Below are 23197 nucleotides of genomic sequence, written 5' to 3' on the forward strand. Positions count from 1 at the left end.
ACTTCAGAGTCCTAAGTATGTGAAAACAACATATTTTTAAACAACATTTCATTCTGAACGGAATTAAATGCTATACTTTTCACAGGACAGTTTTCTCAGAATTGTTTAATTTGAATGAAATATTTTCACAAGTTTTCGTTAATTACATTAGAAAAAAAATTAAGGTAATTCGATTTTATTCGGTTAAGGTACAAAAATTAAGATCAAAGTTTATTGTATTATTAATATTAAAATTATGCATTATTTCTTTTCTATTTATAGAGCTTCTTCCTAAAATACTTTCTTAAATATGACATGATTTTTTGGCTTCTTTTAAATCGAAAAATGTAAGTCAATTTATAATTAATGCTCTATTCGGTTCATTTTAAATTAGAGAATTATTAGGAATTAGCGAAATACTTTAAATAAGTATTTCGCTAATTCCTAATAATTAAATAGGTATTAAATAGTATTTGACTTTCTCTGAACATTTCTGAAAGGGAATAAAATAAGTTTTTTTTTAAGTATTATTTAAAACTTGTAACTGAGTTATTATAAAATGTAAAGGGAATAATTCTTTTAATTATACTTATCAGATTTTTTTTTTACCCTTCATTTCAACAATAGATATTCCAAAACTCTTTATTACGTTCTTAAGTGCGCATCTCATAGCATTCTCTTTACAATACCTTTTAAAAGATTGCTTTCCAATACGAACAATTCTTGCTTAAATAGTTTTATAACGTATTTGTCAACAGGATTTCAATTTATGTTTACAATTCAATATTAAGGTTATTATATATTTAGATAACATTTATAATCATTACAAATTAGATACATTTAATCATTAGATTTCTTCACAGTACTTTCACAGTTGTTTATAAGTGAATAAATTCTTCATTTCAAATACATTTATAAATAATTTAATGAATATTTAAGTATTTTGTCAAAGGCAGATATATGCTTTTTGCAAGCACATGCATAAATACCCATACATATTTCCTATTTATCATTTCCGGCATGTGCAAATCTTTAATTTCTGTGCATTCACTATATTTTTCGTGCAAAGTAATTTACACTAATTTAGCATACACCCGAAAGTTTTACATAAAAAATATATATGAATATAATTTGAATGAAAATTATAAGTATTATTTTTAATACCCACTCAAAGGTCAGTTTTTCTTCAAAATTCCTCCACGATGGCATCTCTCTCCTTAGGCAGATAGCCCTTGCATGCGTTACTCTATTTAATAAAAACGTAATCTGACCTATGTGCCTAATTACAAATATTTTAACATACATAATTTTATATTTACATTTAGCCATCAAGTTTCAAACTTTTCAAATCTTCTAGAAAATAAATTTTGGCAGATCTCTTTTAGCAATTTTCTTAAAATCTATATTTTTGTAGTTCAACAGCTTAGAATTTTATAAAACAAATTTATAATCAAAATCGCTGTTGTTAGTTATCGAAAAATAACCAAGATGTGATTTTTGCGTAAATGTCACTAAACTATACAAATTGCTATTATCCATCACACTATGAATGTTTCTTTCATGCGAGAGTGTCCCTTTTTCGATTTCTATGGAACTGTCGTGTGTCGAAATACTATCAGAATCTTGTCAAGCGAGCTTCTGAATGTAAACAAATAACACCCCGTCTGGTGACCCAAGCTTCAAAGCAGTGCTTCACTTCTAGCGCGGAATGGCCCCTCCTCCCTTTCCTACCTCCATGGTTAGTGATAAGGGGGATGGAGGACACCATCGGATGAAACGACACGATTTTGACCATAGGATGAAAACTGAAAGAACGAAATGGGAAATCTCCGCCATTGCCTTCATTTTCTACCTCCTCCTACAATGCAAAGGAATGCGAATTTCTGACCCTGACCCTCCGTTCTTATACCAAAAAAATTCACATGATTTGTATTAAAATTTTCAAAAGATTTAATAAAGGGTATTTTAAGCCTTCTCTTGTGTAGTTTACTGCTACTCCAATTTCAGATAGAAGTTCACCCACCTGGACTCTACAAGCTTATAACATATTAATTACCATGCGCGTTATTTTAAATAATGGCTTATGAAGAGCATGAACTATACCGAAATCCGAGGGGGCAAAAAGCCATAGCTTATGATGGCAGGTTTTTTAGATTGATACTTGTCAAATGAACAAATAAATACACGATGAAGTAATCCGACAGAAAAATTATGCTTGTACAAAATGCAGAAAATTCTATATATATTATTAACTCAACTTCATAAAAGAGAGTGTAAGAAATCAAATTATATTAGAAATAAGTTGAAAGGATATTTCTAGATTGGGCTCAGGGGAATATAATTTTTGAATCCTTTTCTGTGAGGTTCAGTTATGAAAAAAGTTAAGCTGAGTTAAAAATTGGTTGAGAAAACAGAGGTAGATTGAACTTATAAATATTCAAACTAGCTAAGCATTTTCCGAAAAGGCCATCAATTAATAATGAAAACAATAGCTCATAAAAAACACAATTAACCAATATAAATTAAATCTACATTTTTTTCAGTTCACTACAGCTCTCTATAACATCCAAATTCTTCCTAAAAAAGGATGAATATTACTTGCTTTGAGATTAAGAATTCTGTATTGTAATTCTAAATTTCTTTTATATTAGTTTACAGCACATCAATTACGCGCGTTAAAATTATCGTACTTCGTATAACGAAGGATTATCGTACAGTCAAATTGCTTTGAAATCTGGCTATCATCATTCGATAATTAACATGTACGTTAATAACTTGACTTAATTAGAAAATCAGAAAACTGTCACAGAATTGGAAGGCGAAGGAAGAGGTGCGGTATCAAATGACTTTATTGGATTTCTTATTCGTTTGTCTTTAAAAGATCGTTTTGAATAACTGAGACATAAGTGGGAGATAAGTTAGTTGTTCAGTTAATATTTCTAGTTGGACTCTAAATTTGAGACTGAATGAAAATAGCTTTACAGTGAAGCCCGTGAAAAAAAATTTCATTAATGATAGACGAAAAAACAGTTGCTTGAGCGATTAGAATGTGCGCAGACAATGATATATAGGATGAACTATGAGTCAAAGGCGTAAAGTTATCTGTAATGATGAAACAATACTTTCTTTGACACCCAGTAAAGCAGGCATGTTTGTATGATTTGTATCATAATGAAAGACTTAATTGCCATCTTGTACTACATCAACAATAAAGCTATAAAACATCCTGCTGCAGTAATGATACGTGGTTGTAGTGCAGCGTATAGAATGAGCTGACTTCACATAATAGAAAGAACATAAATGTAGCCCGATATATTAATGTGCTTGAAAGAAAATACTTCCTTCAGCTATTATTATGTTTCAAAACAATATTTGCATCTTCCAGAATAATAATATCATCGAGGATGAACAACAGATAGATGGTTTCTTAATTAATTCAAAAACTGCAGTGATCTGCCCAATCACCAGGCCTTAATCTACTGAGAAATAGTTGAATGATGTTGAAACAGAAAGCAGTTTTAAGAATCCAGCTATAAATTAGAGTTATTTGAAACTGTAATTTCACGCTGATATTATCAGACTTGACAGTAAGCGACCACAAGTGATGCACATTAACCAATTTTAAAAAGTTTTCCAGTTTAATATTAATAATCTGTGTAGTTTAAAATTCATTGATTAATGTAAAATATTTTATATTTAATTTTATTTTATTATTTCCTTTTGAAATTAAAATTAATTGATATTTTATAAGAATTATAGAAAAACGTTTATATTACAGCTTTACAGTTTGTTTCTATTTCTTCTATTTTATTATTTCCTTTTGAAATTAAAATTAATTGATATTTTATAAGAATTATAGAAAAACGTTTATATTACAGCTTTACAGTTTGTTTCTATTTCTTCATGGATAACTACATGTTACCTACACTGATATTATCTATTTAAATCTTGGAAATATTCGGAATTCTTTTGCAATTTTCTTTAAATTGGTATATTATCTATTAACTTGAGGATTTAAGTAAATTTTCAAAATGAAATTAGATGCACAAAATACATGCTTTAACGAAGTGTGTCAGAACTTCTGCACCTAGCCATACTTTCTTAGTTTATTGGGCATACTATTAAATTTAACACGAAGTAGTGATAATAAATAAAAATTGTCATATTAGTTTCAAAGAAATCCAGAAACAAAGAGCATCTTGAATGGCTGTAAAAACACATAATTCTTTTCTTTTTTTTTTTTTTAACAATAACAAGAATCCGCTGAAAGGCTTTAAGAGCTTAACTAACTCTGTAAAATCAGATTTATATTCCTTATTTTTGGAAGGAAATACGTTTGATATAATTTCAAAATTTTCTTTGTTTTACTTCTGAAAAAAACCCATTACATGACCTTACGTTCATCTCCCGAAATTTATTTCATTAATGTAAACAGAGTGCATGCATATTCATACTGCATGTGTTTGTTATTCTCTTTTAAAAGTTACATTTCTCTATATTTAATTACTAAAAATTTTCATTTAGAAATGAATTTTTTTTGTATAAATATTCCATAAAAAATTAATTTTTAAATGAAATATTTAATTTCCGACAATTTATTTATAAATAAAATTTGACAATTTTTTTTTTTTTTTTAAATTTATAGATGTTAAAGATCTTTTTTTTTTTTTTTTTTTTTTTTTTTTTTTTTTTTTTTTTTCCACTGAAAAAGAGGAAAACTATCTATTGCTACGCTAAAAGAACATTAACCTTTCTCATTTTTCGAATGATTTTCTAGAATTAGTTAGAACTGATTTAAGTTCTAACTACTAAGTAGTGTTGGACAATACACTCCATCACTTTTTTATAGAAAAATAGAGAACAGATTTTTTTCTTTCCCTGCAATGAACTCCTTTGATGGCTAAAAATATGTTTTATCTCTAGTGACTATTGTTTCTAAATATTTCTGGTTCTTAACCTTACTTCTTGTCAAGGATTTCTCTGATGATGCTAAGGGTCCCTTATATAATTCAAAGTAAGTATTTCTTCTTCTTTATCTCCTACCAGCCACATGCTAGTACTTTTTACAGCCCTTCTGGAAGCGATATGAATGAGTTTTTCAGGTAACATTCGCTTTACTTGGCTGTTACCCTTATTGAACGAAATTCTTATTTTCTTTTCAAATTTAGAATGTTAGATTTAGGAAATGTTTTAGTTTCATTGTCCAACTTCTGCCTGTACCACAGAAACAACCTTTAGTATAGACAGTGATTCTTTAATAGATTATGGATCGTGAATATTAGACCTGTTGAGATCTAGAGAAGTAGATTTTGCAGGTATGGGTACTGAGGAAGTAGCACATTATAAATGTTCAGTACCACGAACAGTATTTTTTCCTCAGACTTTTTAAAATTTGTTTGCAATGTTTTACTGTGCATAATTTCTCGTTTAAAACTAACCATATTTCAATGTTATGTTATAAAGCGTTTAATATTATCTACGGTTTCAGATAATCTAGATGAATTTATAACAATTTACCAGCGGATACAGAACAATGATGTTACAAGACACGCATGTGCGTTTGTGTGCGAACGACAGTGTGATAAAAGATATTCCATAGCCTGTTTGAACATATCTGAGCGCAGCGTATATAGACATTTATGTATTTTTTTCAGTAACATTCTAATGGTCAGCAGTGGTAGTAAAATGGTGGAACAAATGTATTTAAAGTTCTGTTTCAAGCTTAATAAATCTGCGAAAGAAGCAAGTTTACAAAGATGAAGCCGTATCTTTTTTAAAGTGCAAAATATGCATAGTTTAGGTGGTTTACGGAATGAACAGTATTCCACTTAAGACGCTTCTCCAAATGGAAAGTCTACGACGCCTTCTAGTGACGAGAAGGTTTAAAAAGTGAAGAAGATGTTGGCCAAAAGGAACAATAATCTATGTTTCTAATGTTCTAACAAATTTATTGCAAAGGATTTCAGAATACTTTCAAGCATGCTTTTGATTTCTTTTCTGCAATACTCCCGGCCACAAACAGTCTTTGTTGTGAAACGGTTCATAGCCTGCACAGGAGTGGTAGCCCTTGATAATCCACCGTATTCAGCTGATCTTGCTCTTTCACTTCTTTCCGCACTGAAACAAGCTTTAAAAGGAGAACGATTTTTGAGTATTCCAGATATTTAAAGTCCTGTGATGAGTGCTCTGCATGCTATATCGAAAAAGGGCTTCCTACGTAGTTTTCAAGGATTCTACAGTTGTTGTCAGAAGTGATTGTAAATGTCGGATATTACTTTGAAGGAATATAAATGTTTCATTTGATTTAAGTACCTTTTATTCATGACTACATTCATCGAAATTTATTGTCATACTTTGTATATTGAAGAAGGTTTTGTTTAAGTGGATCATGAAATGAGTGGGATAATATAAAAGATTAAGGACTGACTGCCTTCATAATCAAAGAAAAATTATCAATTGGATTTTTTGCAGCAATTATGCTTTATTTTTGAACTGCAGCTGCCAACAGGTAAAGGAGAGCAAATGTAATACTACAATGATCCAAATGTTACATTTTTCTATAATCCAGAGAAGGACCTCCATTTATCCTTTGAGGGACAGTGGATTCTACAGAACCAACATGTGCAATGAACACAATGAGAACATTTATAAACTACCTAACTAATAAAACAAGAAGTTTATCTTGTATAGGAATACAGAAGTGATAATCTCGTGAAGAAATTATATCCACATAATGAAGTTCCTTTGAACAATTTTGTTGAGTGTAATGTTTTTCATTTCCAATGGCGGGGACTAGCCGTTATAAATATTTTTTGACTGCAATCAATAGTTTCTCCCGTATTACCGGATATCGAAAGGTCGAAAAAATATTGTATTAATAGTCATTATTAGTTATTTGCATCATTAATCATTATAGTTACTTGCATCATTAATCATTATAGTTACTTGCATCATTATGTCATTATTAGTTAGACGTTATTATTTAGTTATTTTCATTTAAAATACTAAAATGAATCAAACTATAAAATGGGCTAAATTGAAAGAAAGATTATTCGGAGAAACATAAATGACAAAACTTTGAACATTGTCACATTAAATGTTCAGAATGTGAGCATTTTCCTTGAATACATGAATGAATGAGTTTTGCAAATTTGAAACCATCTTTCTCAACATACAAATGCTTATTCTTTTTAATTTTAATTTCGTTTTCACTGTTTGCCTTGAATTAATAACCACAAATGAAATTTCAAGTGCTATATAACCTAGTTACAATATAGGAGTGTAATTTATTGAAGCGGCATATGTCCGCCAAAAACTTCGCAGTTTAAGAACATCGTAGTCGAAAATATCGTGGAATTTTAAGAAACACCAAGCAGCAAAATTAGGAATAGCAGCATTTTAAAATTTAGGAAAGTGTCTGGCAACAGAATTTAGGAGTGAAAATTTGGGAGAATTTAGGATCCACAGAGATTGCACCAAACAGAAATATATCTAGCGCTGGCCTCGGGATCCAGAACACATTATTTAAGTGAATAACTGAACAGAAAAAAATTGATATTTGAAAAAAGCAAAAATATCAATTTAGACTGAAAACATACAGCGTAAATAGTGACACTAATAGCAAAAGCTAAGTAGAAAGCCTCAAAATTTGATTACAGAAAACTATATTATACTCCGTTTGTAGATTCATACGACTAGGTAAACAATTGCAGATTTTAGAAAAAAAATTATAATAAAAAAAATAATAATAAAAATAAAAAATTTGAAAGCTTTCTAATTTTATATTACGCCCAAAAGGGCTTTTTTCAACGTTACCTTTATTTATTAAATATCATTTTCTGCGTAATCAAAACATAAAATACAGTTTAAGAACAGCAATAACGCAAAATAATTTTAAAATGAGCATATCTTTAGAGAATTTCCGATACACAGCTTCTCGCGTTGGAGACTTTTTTTTTTTTTTTTTTTTTTTTTCCCGTACAATGTGTCTTGCTTCGAAATCGTTGAGTTTGTTAATCAAAAATTCGTTAAAGTTTTACAAAATATGAAATCTATAATAAAACAAATTCCAAATTTGCGCTTCCAGATTCCCATATTCGGGTGGAGACGTACGTTATTCAAAATTTGATGGCTCTAGGTACCGTCGTTTTATCACAATGCAAAAAACGTACATACATTTATGCAGATTCTTGATTGTTTAATTTCTTTAAATTTAATACAGGGCGATAATATTTGGTGGGAACAATTTAAAACGTGATTCGCCGTTTATAGCGAATCAACGCAAAATGGCGAAACGAAATTAATAGTCCTTCTGGGCAAATTACCCCTTTGGGCTACTAATTTTATCATTTCTCAGATCGAGAAAAATTTTTTTTCCGTATGTGTCCTTTCATGTAAAACCTCAATCTAAAGCAGGGTTTCTTAAACATTTTACTATGGTAAGCCCATAATGTTTACGAAAATTTTGTGGGACACCATCAGCATAGCGCAAATCAGACATACGCGTGATTGAAACTGTCAGTTTCTTCATTTTTAATGTAATGTACTATTGCAATTTTAGGTACTTAACTTTAATTCTTAAGTTAATAATATATAAAAAAATTGTATAATTATTGAAAAATTATGTATTATAAAAAATGCGTCGAAACGTTTTCGTTTTTTCTTTGTCTGCATTGTATTATCGTTATTTATTATCAGATACATTATGTAAAAATATTTGGTAATTGCAAAATTATTATAATAAGTTAAAGAAATATCTAAATTGCTAAAACTTTTGGCGACCCCCTAGTGCAGGTTCCGTGCCCCCCCCCCATGTGGGGGTGCGACCCACAGTTTAAGAAGCTCTGATTTAAAGGAACTCAGTAGGTTATTGGTTTTCAAAATATACTCTCTTTCTTAACTTTAGGTATAGTTTTAGACTAAATTTGAGATGCACAATAAGAAGTGAAACCTATAAATTGGTAAAATTTACACAAAAAAGTATTTACGAATGGAAATATGATAAAATTTTAGTTTGTTTATTATTATTCAAAAAATGACCTTTTCAGTACTTCAGTACTAATTACATTGAAAAAATTATGATTCATTCTAACAAATAAATATATCTATCATTCATAATAGTTAAAAAAAGTAAAATAAACTAATAGCACAAAGTATTTCTTTGAATAAGTTTTTAACTAAATATATAAAAAAAGAATTTATTGAAAAAAATCGTTTGTTTTCCTGAGACGACAGACCTGGGTATCTCACTGAGAAGTACCCTGAAGGTGATGTGTAAATGACTGAAACATTGGAAATCCACTAACTAAAAAACACGCTAATGTAGTTCAAGAATGGGCTTTTCAAGAAAGTTTAAGAAAGATTGGTTCAAGCAAGTGCTACAAAAGAAATTAATTCAGCTCCCTTAACTTTATCAGGAGATTACAGTTTGCAAAAACGGATAATTATTAGCTCAAAGGACGTTAGCGCAGAAGGGCTATAAATTTCGTTTTGGCATTTTTCGTCGATTCACTTTCTACGTTGATTCACTTTTCAAACTGTTGCCACCAAATATTACAGCCCTGTATTATATTTAAACAAATTAAATAATGAAGAATCTGCATAAATGTATTTATGTTTCTCGCATTGTGATAAAACAGCGGTACATAGAGCCATCGAATTTTTAATAATGTGTATCGGAAATTCTAGAGATATGCTTATTTTAAAATTATTTTGCGATATTGCTGTTGAACTGAATTTTATGGTTTAAGTGCGAAGAAATTTAACCCACAAAATGTTAAAAAGAAAGCCCCTTTGGACATAACCTAAAATCTGAAAGCTTTCACACTTTTTTTTTATCTTTATTTTACATGTTTTTTTAAAATTTAGTTAAACACACAAAAACAGGAAATTCGTTTCAAATTCTGATTAATGAACTTGAGACAGTCAATTAAACATTTAGGATGGTATTTCTGAAAGCATTTCTATAATTTTCCAGATCACATTACCTTTTTACATAAAAATCTATGTAGAATATCAGAAATTTTGTTGTACAGGGTCCGGCAGAAAAAATCTACCATTTTATTAAAAGTTCTACAGTAACAAACACTACACAGGGAATGTAAAGGACAAGAGGGGTAATTGATAAAAAACATAATGCCATTTTATGTTTTATGTTTCGTTGATTTTTTTAAAATCACATCTGGGAGATTAACTCCGTTCTTTGTGATGTATTGATTTAGTCAACGAACGACACTGTCATCGATGATGTTACTTTCATTCAAATTTCAGGTGGAATTGTCCTGACCTCTTTACTGATGCGACGCCTCAGAGTTGGGGTTATGTGATATATATAATTTAGCTCCTGATGTACCCTCGCAGAAAGAAATCGCAAGCTAATTAATAGCATTGTATGCTTTCTCTATGTTTAGCAAATCGCTATAAATACACTTAAAAAACTGGATTATAAATTTATTATTGTACAGAGGCTGTTCACACATTTTTTAGACGATGTATATTCTATTCACAAAACTAAATTACATAAAATTCTTTGTGTTTTAAATGTTCTACTTGACATCTCTTATTCTGAACTATTTTTCGACACCGCAATTTCCAGGATAATAATGCCTTTTGAAGTGGTAGAAGAGATATTCTATCCCATTCCTCCCGAACAGCTTTCCAGAGTCCTGTTAGGGTTTTGGGACAACATTTGGATAATGCAGTTTTTAAAAGTCCGAAAGCACAAAAATCCTTAGGTGACAAATCTAGAGATTTAGTAGGGATATCAGTGAAGGGTTATGGCCTTGATACCAGTTTTTTGTTCCATTTCTTTTAGGAAATTTACAGTGGATTTTGATGTGCGACTGCTAGCTTTGTCCTGATTTAGTCTCACAGATGGATGGCACTGTGGGTAAAGCGATGGTATTTCATTAAGAAAAATTGGCGATAAAATATGTTCCTGATAGTATTTGGAGTTAATCTTGACATTTTTTTGCACTCTCTTTATTTTTAACTTGCCATTATAAGAAAAACCAGCAACAATCATGAATCCCTTAGAAAAACTTTCTTTCGATTCTTTGAACCATGTACTTAAATTTTTTTCTCCCCTTTTATGATAATAAATGGCTCTTTTTTTTTTATTACAGTCATTTAAATACACCCATGCTTCATCTATTGTGACAATTGTTTTCCATTTTTCTTTGAATAAGTGTTTCTCATATAGATTTCTGCAGAGTGTCCTGCGTCGAGCGATATGCTTTGGAAGAAGACGATGCACATTGCATTTTTTCGCTTTCTTAAGATTTAAATCAACGTTTATCATTTTGTTTACAGTGGACACCAAGCATTTTAATGATTTTGTAACTTTCCTTTGACTAGGGGGATTTTCTTTTAACATTAAACAACGTACCTTTGCAATAGTCGAAGATATCCGTTTTTTCCTTGGATACTTGTTTGGAATTTTTGTACCACTTGAGGCTCCAGTTTGACTTTTTTTCCTTTCTTGTTGATGATATTATCTAAGGACGCTTTAGATATCACAAAACCATGACTCTCACATCGTTTTTGGATAACGGAGTATGCATATTTCTCTTCGGAAAGAGCGTAAATGTAGCCTTCGATCCACTGCTTTGTTAAATTCGCCATTTTGAATAAAAACAAAACTTTTAAGCCACAGACGATAATTTTGACTTTTAAAAACATAGTACAATTGCAATTACTTCTTTTGCAGCAAACGATTTTTTATTACCGCTTACCAAAATCGTCTAAAAAACGTGCGAACAACCTCTGTAAGTGACCTATTTATGATCAGTTAATTAAAGATGATTACAGTAAGTGAAAGCAAATATATTTCTATAAGAGGTTTCAGTATATGTATGGAACATGTTGGATATAATAAAAGGATTTTCCTAGATACATTCCTAACTGAATTTTCAAAGGGTCGGGTATTTTAGATCAAGAAAAAATGGGAAATAAATATCTTGATTATGCTTGAATGCTATTTCATTATCTTTGTCCATTTAAGTTTATATCACTAATAGTGCAAAGAAATAGTAATAGGTCTACTATCAATAACTTTAATATTCCTTTAATTTTTAACTCATATCAGTTACTAGGAGGAAGCAACTTTTAATTTGGAAATAACTGATTGAAATCGTTAATCATTAAAAATAAACGAACGTTTCAGAATCAAGTTCTTTTTAAGTTTTATGGTAGACTGTTTTATACACTATATTCTAAATTTTCTGGACTACTTAATCTAGCAAAGTTTCAAATTTAAAGTGAACCGAGACTGAATGGCAGATGACATCCCCTGAATACTATATGCTGACATTTTAAAATGCAGCCAGCTCTGAATGACCATTTATATGATAGCAGTTGTTGTAAATTACAAAAGACAACCACGGATACTTTATTTATTAATCGTGAGAGAAATCCAAAGGGTTAAACCAATTTCAGGTATCAATATAAGTCATTATACTTGTAATTCAAAGAATGCTGTTAAATTTCTAGTCTATTAATTATTTGACAAAATTTATTATTTTATTTTATTTGTTTATTTACTTATTTTTGGTGACAAAGGTAGACAAAATACTATATTATAAAAGTCCTTTCAAAAGGGTAATAATGCTCTTTTGAGCTGAAGATAAGGAAAGAAATTAACAAATTGTGCTATTTGCGTATATAAAAAATCTATATCTATCTATTTACCGCTCTCTCTATATGAGAAGGGCTAATTGTAAAGAAAAAACGGTTCAAAACCTAATCCAGTTGTGTAGCGATAGCAGCAACAATGATGGTAATAATGCAATATGAAATAATATATATATACAGAGTGTTTATAAAGTCCCGGACCCATTTTGATGTTTAATAACTCATCAAATAATGAAAATATAATAAACAAACTTAGGCATTTATTGATGGAATAACTTATGCATTTCCCTTTTCAGGTTTGAATATCTTTACTTTTGTAAATATCGTCTGCGCGTGTGGTTAATTTTCAGATAATTTTCAGTCTAAATATCTGTACTTTTTCTAAATCTCGTCTGCTTATTAATTGCATTTTTCTCTCTTTTGTTTTTGGCAACTATTGCAATGTTATGTTTACTTTTGATGTGTTTGTTCCAGTACTTTTGTACGTGATGTTTTATTCGACCGGATATTAAGGAGAATGTATACACCACAAGAGAGAAAGCACAGATTTTATGGTCATTCAAAGAAACGAAATACATAATGCAAACACAGAGAAATTGCATAAGTACCAAAAAGGGTTTGAAACCTAAAATTATGTTGTTTCGGCTTTCTATTTTTCATTGTTTTAAACTGTTTCAAATTTTAATATTCTACCGACAACAGATGAAATATTTTAATTTGTGAGGATTTTATGCATAATGATTTAATTTATATGCCATATCAAACACATAATTTCTTATTCTTTTGTTCAGCTATGAAAGCGTTCTTTAATTATTTTAAATTTTACAATATCAAAAACGTGTAAAAAAAGGATATGAATTATATAAGAAATGGGGGAAAAAATATATTTGAAATCTGTCTAAATTCGCGAGAATACTCTGTGCCTCAATATCAGTTTCCAGTATCTTTGTATTAAAATTCATTTAACATCAGTACTAAAATGTATTATTATATTTGCCTTAATGATACAGAGCAAGTATTTAGTATTATCTAATAAAAATTTAGGTAAGTTTAAAATCTATTAGTTTGAAATTTATTGCTTTTATGTTTGATAATATTGAAATTTAACATTTTAAATTATTAAAAAAGAATATTCTTCATTTCAATTTCTTTTTATCTTTAAACCTAAATAGACACCCAGGAAAACATTTCTGACCTGTTTTCAATTATGATAGCAATGTGAAATTTATAAGATCTATTACATTAATAACCTTCTGGACCATAGTGTGAAAAATCGGCTATTCTAAAAATTTTACAAAATTCGCTTTGTTAATTGCTTAGTTATGAAAATCTTGTATTAGGAGGATAATTTTACGTTAGTGAATAATGAATGACGTAAAACTGTCTCAAAATTAAGATGCAGAAAATTTTGAAATTTAATAACAAATTAACCCAGGTGTGTTGAGTTAATGATTTATTCAATGATTCAGTTGCATGACTTTTTAAAGAACATTTTTAATTTGAATATTCTTAGTTATTTATGTAAACTGAGAAATCTGTAAAAACTTTATTACGGAAATTGATGGCTATTATAATAAATCACGCTATTATACTACACTTTCTCCCGGAACAAGTTTCTTATTATTTATTCGAGGAGAATATAAATTCCAAACTTTTTTTCTCTAGTAAATTGTTATTCCAAAGAAATTTAACGAATCTCACGAATAACGAGAATCATTATGGCAAACTTTAATTATGCATTATGACATATAAATAGAGAATTACATAATAAGTCTAGAATAACAGGACCATTGCCACAACTGTGATGTAAACATACAAATTTTTCGCCATTAAGAATGCTAATTGTTTAGTTGATTAAAAAATTATTTATTTACCTTTCATATCTCAGAAGGCGGGGGAAAATAAATTTCGGCCTCCAGATGATCTGTCAAATGCTTAAAGCCTCTCGGGATTAGAACTGAAATGTCAATCAGTGCTCTTATGTGGTGGACATCTGAATAGAAACCCCGCGATTCTCGAAAATGATCTCCACGCGCTTTCCGACCCTTCCTCAACACACCCTCCTCTTCCCTATCACCCGAAGATCCCTTCCCCCTACTTTTCGCCGGCTTCCACCCCTTGTCGTGTTCTTCCGGCAGACGATTCTTCTTCCGGCTCTTCTCATTGGCTCAATGAAATAATCGCCGCTAGCGCCATCGTGCGGGAATAAAAAAGAGATCTCTGGGCATTAAATTGTTGTTCTCTCTCTAAGACATTTTGATTTCGCTTGACGGTGAAGTAACAAGAAGGAATTATGTTAAGATAATTGTATTTTTTTTTTCTAAAAGCGTTGTTTTCAGGTCAGAATAATATGAAAACCTTTATGAAAGAAACTTTTCTGTCTATGCGTTATTGGTTGCCTTATTTGGCTTGGAAATCAACCCGTAAATCTATTATCAGGACTGGCGCTAGATTTTTTGCCACCTGGTGCAAACTCCGCAAATCCAAAATTCTGCCTTCCGCCGGCCGGTGCCGTCGCACTGGTTGCACCGGTCGTGCCGGCCGTGTCTATTATCTGTACTACATACTGGTATTTTGCATTAGCAATGCCTGCTACGGAAAACTCAAAAATTAAATTCTAACGGATACAATAACAAATTGGTTGACATAATAAGGGATTTACCGGTGGAGCACCAAAAAGTGTTCCCAAAGAAACGCTAAGATCACTGTCTCAGTAAGACTCTATATACACGTTGAAAAATATTTACAATCATCTTTTGATTGTGTAAACAAATTTTATTTTCTGATAATTCTTCATATAATAAATAGCTTTTCAGACTCATTTAAATGACAAAAACTACAGCTACTTTCTGATTTGCAGAAAATTGTTATATTATTCCAATGTATTTTGACTCATGAAATTATTCTTATTGCATCATTATTTTTACTATACCATTCTTATCATTCAAGAGGACACTTTTAATCTTTCCGTTAAACACATTTCGGGGGGGGGGGACTGAAAGGTTTCAGATTTTAAATTACGTCCCAAGGGCGTACTTTTAACATTTTGTGTCTTACCTTTATTTATTAAATATCGTGTTCTTCGCACTTAAACCATAAAATTCAACTCAACAGCAATATAGTAAAATAATTTTTAAATGAATTTATCTTTAGAATTTCCGATACACTGTCTTGCGCTCTGGATATAAATTTTGATGTTTTATTTTGTTTCATAACAAAATTCGAGGAAGATTAATTAATATAATAATGAATTAGTTTTCTGCACTCTGCAAAATTTTTGTCTTCTGCTTTGACAATCTGATGAAAAGTATTTTACACGTTATCAGGCTATCATAAACAATTTTAAATACTTAATTTATTTTATTGATGTGACTACTAAAAACAGTTATTAAAACCGGAAAAGTGACAGAAAATGGAAAATTTTGCATTTCTACTTTATCTGAAATAATCTCTGTCCCCCTTTTTTGACTGACTGAAAAAAAAAATCAAATATACTTTTGATTTTAATTTACATGAAAGATAAGAAAATCTGAAAGCTTTCAGATTTTATATTACTCCCAAAAGGGCGTTTTGTGTGTTGTCGTTATTTATTAAATATCATGTTCTTCGAACTTAAACCATAAAATTAAATTCATCAGTAATATCACAAAATAATTTTAAAACAGCCTATCTTTAGAATTTCCGATACACAGTTTCGCAAGCTGGAGATATTTCCCCCTCCCCGTACAGTGTTGCCATTGCTGGCTTTGAAATCGTTGAGTTTGTTAATCAAAAATTCATTAAAGTTTTACAAAATATGAAATGGATAATAAAACAAATTCCAAACTTCCAGAAACCCATATTTGAATGGAGGACTACGTTATTCAAAATTTGATGTCTCTAGGTATCGTTGTTTTTTCACAATGCCAGAAACATACATACATTCATATAGATTCTTCATTATTTAATTTCTTTAAATATAATACTGGGCTCTAATATTTGGTGGCAACAATCTGAAAAAGTGAAACGCCGCTTATAGTGAACTAACGCAAAATACCAAAACGAAATTAATTGCCATTTTGGGTTAAAAAAGGAGGGAGGAGGAGGAGGCCATTTTGGGTTAAAAAGGTATAGTTGATTATTTTAAGAATCATATTACTGTTTTCGGCTTGTCATGCAAACTAAAAGGATATTATATATTTACTCTATAAACTGTTGATTGAAATTATGTTTTATTATGTCGTCGTATTTAATGTATAATTTTACCTTCCGAATAGAAATTTTGATTAAAAAAAAAAAAAAAAAATCTGAATTTGCATCCTGCAGAAGATTTTCATATTTGCTGTCTCTCTCTCTCTTTTTTTTTCCCACATATGATTTTCAATCTATCTTCTAGTTTTGGATCATATTCGAGTTATTATCTCATCTGAAAAATATATAACGATAAATTATATATGATTAGTTTAATTTGCGATAATTTAATTTTAATGATAAATTATAGTATATGATAAATTTAAGTAAGTAGTTATGGGTCATTGCTAAAATTCATTTCAAGTAAATAACTGAGGATCATAACGATTTTTATACCGTTCTTATGAGCATTTTACTTGTGTTTCTTTTGGAAGAGGAAGCTATGTAATAAAAAAATCAGCTGCTAAATTTTGTAAAATATGCGCATTATAATAATTTTCAAACTTATCTGCCTGCCAATGTATTGTTTCTTTGATGGAGATATCAGGAATAATTAATAAAATAATGCTAAAATTTCAGTTGTCAAATTAAATTGTGTCCAATGCGAAACCTAATTTTTTGTTTCTCCAGTTTGCAAGAGAATACTTAAGGACATCCGGGGAGGTAGGCACAAATGATCAAAGGATACGTTAAAGGAAATCTTCCTTCCGAAACGTCGTTATCATCGCCATTACCATCAAATCATTTCATTTGTCCATCAAATTGCATTCTCCCATTCCTAATACAATAGACACAACAGCGCCAGGGTTGTTAACTCATTTGGCGACAGCTCTGGCGCGATGATTTGGCGATGGTCTCTTCCGAAGAAGTTTGTTTTCTAGAGCAGCGTTTTGCAAACTTTTTCATATATTTCGCATCCCTGTTTTACAAAAAAGCTACTAGTATTTCAACAGCTTGGTGACTGTATTACTTTGTGAGCAGGAATAAATAAATAGATTCGAAGAAGCTAAATAAATATGATGAAGTTAGGGTACTGTCTAGTAAAGTGTGAGCAAAGTTGTCAGTAGTAAATGTAAATGAGAAATTTCTCAGAAATGCTACAAACTATAGTTACCTAAAAGAGGAAAAAAGACAGAAAAAGAAAAAAGTTGTCAAATGTTAGAGAATATCGAGGTCGCTCAAGTGAGCTTTTTCGAGATTTGGAAGCCGAAGTAGGCCAATTTTGTTAATAAACGATATAGAAAATTATTAGACCGTCTAATCTAATTTAAAACTAAAGAATTTTGGCAAGAATGCCTAATTCCTTTGTGTAAAGAACATCCAGATTGTACCGTCATAATGGTTTAGGTATAGCCTACATGAAAAACAGCACTTTAATGGTGAAAATAATTTTTAGATTGATATTAGTAATTTAGCTAGCTGTTCCTTGATGAAATTACGTGGAATTTTGCTATCCTTTAGCATTTTAATTAATAAACTAAGCTCTTTTGCAAAATCATTGTTGTTATTACAAATACCTTGATTCTTTTTGTTTCATTAATAATAGTGTTAGCAGTAATTTTTCCGAAGGTACTATTAGTTAATGCAATTAATTAGTTTAATTGTTTTGAAATCGAAAAGTCTTCTTTATCAAATATTCAAATAATATTTTTGGGACTGTAAATTTATAACTGAAGATAATCTGCTCGGCGCCATCTTTGTTAATTTTATTAAATTAAATAGATTTATGATAAATATCTTGTTTTTCATTTTCATTGTCATTAATTATAGCAATGATTTCGTCAATATACATGTAGGTGAAAGTTCTGGTTTATGGTAATTGTTGGGTAGTTGGCTCCAACAAGAATGCAGTTAATTTGCATAAAAATTCTATTATGATATTTAATAAAATTATGAAAATGTGTACATTAAGATAAGAGTTCCTCTTATCAAAATCAGTTTTATTTCTGGGAAATAGGTAATAGATTTCAATTAAATTACTGTAAATTTCATTAAGTGGCAAGGTAATGTGTAAGTTCTCAAAATCATACCAGTGAACGCCGTAAATTCATTTATGAATGTTTTTAATAGCTTTCTGATTATTGTTGATAATCCACGTATTATTTTTAGAGATTTAAAGAACAGATGTATTTTTAGAGATGTACTTTAGTTATGTAATAAAATTAATATCGATCCCTTTTTCGTAATTACTGCATTAGCTATAAATCAGAAACTTTATTTATTAAGCACTTCGCACTTACGCTCCATAATAACGGGCTGGCTGCATGGGTGTTTTCGTGGTTTTCCCCATGTGTAACGTGTATACGAGCCAGTTTCCCTTAAAAAGTCCTCCACAAAGGCATCCCTCCCTTAAGGCAGATAGCCCTCGAGTGCTTTGCCGTAATCTAATAAACCAAACCAAACCTTACGCTCCATAAAATTCAATAGTAATATGACAAAATATTTAAAAGCAAATTCCAGATAAATTTTAGAATTCCAGATAGGGTATTAAGCGTTACCATACTTTTCTTATATTTGCTATATTATTTCTATAAAAAGAATACGTGGCGCTAATTTGGTAGTAACATCCTGTTACTTGAAAAGTGATACGGACACAAAAATGATACGCACCAAAAAGTGAGGATCGAGACTATTAGCACTCTGGTGCCAAGAAAAGAGATGCTCTTTTATTGTTTCCATTTAAAATTTATTTAAGTTTGAATGCATTTTTGCCCCTTTTTTTTTTTTTTTTTTTTTTTTTTTGCATTGTCACTTAGAAAAGTCAAATGTATCTTTTCAAATCGGAACAATAAAGATGTTATGTCGTTGAACTGGTTAATATTAATAAAAACAAAAATTACATTTGCATATTAACATACAGTGTTATTACTTTCATTTTAATACATTCGCATATTAACCTATTTATTTCAATTTAAATACATTTGCATGCATAAGTGTTATTTACATTTTAATCAAAAATATGTAAAGATTTTGAATGATTTGAATTTTTACTGATTAATTAATTGGTGCAGAAAATATGAAAATAATTGAAATATGTTAATTCAATGGCAGTAACTGAAATAAACTCGAATAATAATGGCAATAACCAAAATGAGTAAAGAGAGCAAAATGAGAGATAAAGCGCCAGTACTAGGAAACTATTCTACTCCGCATCACTGTTAACTTTCTCGTGCCAGTGTTTAGCCAAGGAATCCGACCGACAGTGTCCAGCTACTCCTCACGATAAATGACCTGTCGTGATTAAGACAACACATACTTTTCCCTGCCCCCTGGTCGTAAAGCAATAAACAAGGACCCTCCTGGTAATCGCATAGGGTGGCCTGGAGCCGCAAAGTACCGGACAGTGGCAGTTTAGGAGACGTATTGTGAGAACGTTGTTGTCCATGGATCTAATTGGGCTCTGAATGTTAAGATGTAACGCGAACCCGCTTTCAAAGGAGCTTACCTCATAAAGCATTTAGCGTTCACTGATGATCTAACAAGGTTCATTCAAGAAAGATGAGCCAGGATGTAGATTTGCCATTGCTACAGCGAGATCTAGTTTTCAGAATACTTTCTCTTTCGGCGATGCCCAGGGACACAATGAACTGGACTTGCATTTAAAGCAAGTAAAAAGTGATAGGCAAAATCTATGTCAGTTTCACACGAGGAAAAGTAAAGTTGTTGTGTCTTTATTAGAAGATATTTTATTGCGTAAAATGAAAATTAAATATTTATTAGCGTAATTGGAAACGATTAACTGTAATTAGATTAATTTAACTGTATTAGTCATTGTACAAGTGATAAAAGACCACTTATTTTGTAATAGGAAAACACCTATTATTACAATAGAGTAAATAAATGAAAAAAAAAATATATAAATTGAAATAAAAAAATCTGAAAGCTTTCAGATTTTATATTACGCCCAAAGACCTTTTTTTTTTTTTTTTTAATGTCCAAAGGGGCTTTATCCTGAAGGACTATTGTTTTCGTTTTGCGATTTTGCGTCGATTCACTACAAACGGCGAATCTTTTTTCAAACTGTTGCCACAAAGTATTATCGCCCTGCGTTATATTTAAAGAAATTAAATAATGAAAAATTTCCATAAATGTATGTACGTTTTTCGCATTGTGATAAAACAACGGTACACAGAGCCATCGAATTTTGAATCACGTAATCCTCCTACGAATATGGGCATGTGGAAGACCAAATTTGAAATTTGGAATTTGCTTTATTATCGACTTCCTATTTTGTAAAACTTTAACTAATTTTTGATTAACAAACTCAAGGATTTCAAAGCGAGCAATGGCAACGTTGTTCAGAAAAAACATTTTTATCTCCAGCGCGTGAGCCTCTGTATCGGAAATTCTAAAGATATGCTCATTTTAAAACTATTTTGCTATATTGCTGTTGAACTGAATTTTATGGTCTTAAGTGCGAAAACGTGATATTTAACAAATAAATGTAACACAAAATGTAAAAAAAAAAAAAAAAAAAAAAAACCGTTTTGACAGCATATGGGCTAATGCTCTGTTGGGTTAAAAATATTTCAATAACAGGAGATCTTTAGAATTTGCGATAGACAGTCTCGTGCGCTGGAGATAAAGTAATTTATTTCGTACAGTGTGTTGCTACTGCTCTCTTTGAAATCGTTGAAGTTCTTAATCAAAAATTCGCTACAGTTTAAAAAATATGGAATGGCTAATAAAACAAATTCAATATTCAAGATTCGGGCTTCCAGGTGCTCATATTCGAGTGGAGGACTACATTATTCGAAATTTGATGGCTCTAGGTATCTTTGTTTTTCACAATGCGAGAAACATACATGCATTCATGCAGATTCTTCATTATTTAATTTCTTTAAATATAATGCAGAGCGATAATATTTGGTGGCAACAATTTGAAAAGTGATAAAACCGTTTATAGTGATTTGACGCAGAATGCTGTTTCGAGATTAATAGCCCTTCTGGGTTAACGCCCCTTTGGGCTAATAATTAAAAGAAATTCATGCTTTAATTCTTTAAAATAAGATAAATAATATATTGGCTGTTATTGGGATAAAAGATAAAAAAAGCATATAAAATAATCTGTGTAATATTTTATTTCGAATTTAGCTTTTCTTGATGTTTTCTAAACATACAATATGCTATTCTGAATAATTTTGGCAGCAGAAAAATTGAAAGTATGATTTTTGTATCAGCAATATTGGGCAACAGAAGACTTCTGTGTTTCCTGTGTATCTGTGTTCGCGTTAAGAAACATGAGGCATATGTTAGAAAAAAGGAAACACAGAAGTCTTCTGGTGCCCAACATTTCTGGTCCGAAAAATCATACATACAATAAGCTGCAAACTCCTTCCATTAATATACTCCAGTTTCTAGTTAAAAGAGGGGCAAAGTGGTTAGATTTCTTATAATTTATAAATCATTGCGAAGAATTTATATTGCTTTTAATATTATATTCCTTTTATATTGCTTTTAATGCTGATTAGTAAAAATAACTGAATGAGCATCGCAAATGTATAGTTTAATCATATTAGGAGAAGGAAGACGTGCCATTTTACAACGAAAAGTGATTGAGAGACTTTTCATTGATAAATTGAAAAATACGGTAATAGAGTTCCTGGGTGATCGTATTATCGTACCGTATATTGAATCTTTATATTGCTTACACCTGTATCATACTGTAATTTGAAAACTGTTTCTAATTTTGAATTAACTAGTTAAAAAGAAATAAATGAGCAAAAGCATTGACAAGCCATAATTTCCAGAGGTAAATTAAAGTCATAAAGTTTATGAAACCTTAATTTGAACTAAAAGGGAATGTTGCTTTCCTAGAAAGGTCTATTGGAAAATTGTAACAAATATACAATAATAATATTTGGCGATATGAAATTTTAAAAATTTCTGATTTTATAGTAGAATTTTATTTAATAAAGTAAAAGAATTAATGGGTGATGTAATTTTTAATAAAATTAAACGTAAATTAGTAGTATACATTCAGAGCAAAAAAAGATAATAAATTTAAATTTTAAAATATGCAACAAATTAGAAGCATTTCACTAAATCACTAGAAGGGAAATTTTAAAATAGAAACTGCGAGATATTTATAAGCAATTGAAATTAAAGTAATAAATGCATTATATAGTGTGCAAACTATATAGTAATCTATGAAAAATAATTAAATGATGGTGGAAAAATGAAATTTCATTAAAAATTTGCATCTATGATCCAAGGTCAGCATAAACAGGTGCGAAATTAAGAACTGTCACAATATATAATAAGTTTGATTCTGATAACTACAGAGCATTTAAAAATTTTTAGAATAATTTCGATAAATTATTTTTAAAAAGCAAATGGTTTGGAATAGGCAACAGTTTATTATTTGAAATGACAAATACCCTCTGATACTTTCATATTTATTCTTCTTTCAAAATAT

At 30.2% G+C, this 23197-nt stretch overlaps 1 protein-coding gene across 1 annotated transcript in view; it reads right to left on the reverse strand.

The window, feature by feature from the left end:
• LOC118187533 (uncharacterized) overlaps positions 1-14698 on the reverse strand; it is a 136159-nt gene extending 121461 nt beyond the window's left edge. Inside the window, exon 1 of the mRNA XM_035357773.2 lies at positions 14484-14698. The gene's annotated coding sequence lies outside the window, so the exon portion shown is untranslated. The remainder of the gene's footprint in view (positions 1-14483) is intronic.
• Between the last annotated feature and the right edge of the window lie 8499 nt (positions 14699-23197).

This window comes from Stegodyphus dumicola, chromosome 4 (genome assembly GCF_044657685.1).
Source record: "Stegodyphus dumicola isolate Sdum_Otavi_A_Nest chromosome 4, ASM4465768v1".
Lineage (NCBI taxonomy): Eukaryota > Metazoa > Arthropoda > Arachnida > Araneae > Eresidae > Stegodyphus > Stegodyphus dumicola.